The sequence below is a fragment of the Humulus lupulus genome, chromosome 8, assembly GCF_963169125.1.
Source record: "Humulus lupulus chromosome 8, drHumLupu1.1, whole genome shotgun sequence".
NCBI lineage: Eukaryota > Viridiplantae > Streptophyta > Magnoliopsida > Rosales > Cannabaceae > Humulus > Humulus lupulus.
Genome location: NC_084800.1, coordinates 115,537,400 through 115,539,077, shown reverse-complemented (window position 1 = coordinate 115,539,077; position 1,678 = coordinate 115,537,400). Strand labels below are relative to the sequence as shown.

The following is a 1,678-nucleotide window of genomic DNA, read 5'->3' as shown; positions in this document are numbered from 1 at the left end:
TTGATTTTAAGTTTGTATGGATACAGAAGACAATATATGATAATAATTTATCAGGTCTATGCTTGTGTGTTCTGGCTTCATATTTTTATAAAGTACCAGTTTAAAATTTTCTGCAGCACTTAATTCATCAAACCAAGTAATGAGAATAAAACTCAATAACGTGTCAAGTGACAAGTGGAAGAAAAAAAATGACAACACATAAGCTTCTGAAAATATGTTTTTGCTAATTATGCTTAGAATACAGCTGATAGAGTTAATGTTTTTTTTTACTAATTGACGAGCTTTGATTTGAATTGCAGTCACATGAGGTGGTATATCATTTCATTTTTTTTCTTTTGTCAAGGTTAATCTCTTTGCAAAGCATATTGGCTAATCAGCTGAGCAAATTGAAGCTGACATCAGGCGTCCAAAATATTTTAGTCCCAGTGAGGCAGTTGAATATGGTGTCATAGACAAGGTATTATTATCATTAGTTGAAATTGTCTACAAAAAAAAAAAAGATTTAATAGTATGGTTACCTAAATTACCATGTTTCCTATCTTTCTCTAGGTTACCTGAATTTGAGACTGCGGTAGAAATGACTTCTTTTATATATTGTTCTTCTGAGCTGAAATCATATTCGAAAGTTTGGTTAAATTTTGTCTCGTGACTTATGGTTCTTCTAGTATCCTGTAGGGTGACTCCATTTATTGATTTTGTTGTTTCCAGGTAAGTTCACGGCAGAAGGTAACAAGTAGCATTTCGGGAATGCGTGAGACTGTTGAAACAAGTTTGTTTTTACAACATAGGGCAAAGGTATATCTCTATTTCTTTTTGTCTTTCTCACAGTTATGACTGTCACACTAATCACAGTCTGATTAAACTCTTGACACTAATCATAGTCTAAACTATTGAGAATCCTAACTTTTTTTTTGAATTGTTGTAGGAAGTAGTACCAATTCTTACTTTGGAAAGACTATTGGTAACGATAGTGAGTACAAGGACAAGAAGAAGAAATATATATTTTTCGACAATGAATTTAGTGTTTTATTTTATTTGTAGTTTTTATTAGAGTAAATGATTCTTTTTAAATACTTTGTATAAGTTTTGTTACTTTATTCTATAATTTTTTAGATTTGTATATAAATGTTTCATTTAAATCATAATTTTTAATTTAAAATAAAAATAAATATTTTTTTTGCAAGCAATGATGACACCTAATAACTGTCGGCGCTGCCAGCAACGGTGACACCTAATAACTGTCGGCGTAGCCAGCAACGACGACATCTAATAACTGTCGGTGTAGCTACCCCTATGTCGGCATAGGCAAATACGATAGGTAGTCGATTGTCATTGTTGCTCAATAGCGATAGTTAAAAACTGCCGGAAAATCCCATTTTTGTAGTAGTGTTACTACGCACTCGTGCTATAGCGACGACGACAAAGCCAGTGAAAATTTGACTAAATTTTTTGGAGGTCCAATTTCCCTCTGAATTTTTTGGACCCTATGTCGTCGCTATATACTAAAATTTTAGCTGCCTAGTGGATTAAATAAGACTCTATAGCGATGACATGTCGTCGCTATACGGAGTGAAAATTGACAACCAACTTTTGGCGGTTAAGTTCCCTCTGTATCCTATGTCGTCGCTATAGAAAAAGATATTTCCGTCTTTTTTTTTTCGATGAGGACTCTATGGCG

The 1,678-nt window shown here is 33.2% G+C and overlaps 1 long non-coding RNA gene across 1 annotated transcript; it reads left to right on the top strand.

The window, feature by feature from the left end:
- Positions 1-294: 294 nt before the first annotated feature.
- On the top strand, positions 295-1,016 carry LOC133794030 (uncharacterized). Its single transcript, XR_009875093.1, has 3 exons — positions 295-457; positions 709-795; positions 926-1,016. It is a non-coding gene; the product is annotated as an uncharacterized LOC133794030 (long non-coding RNA).
- The last annotated feature ends 662 nt before the right edge of the window (positions 1,017-1,678 follow it).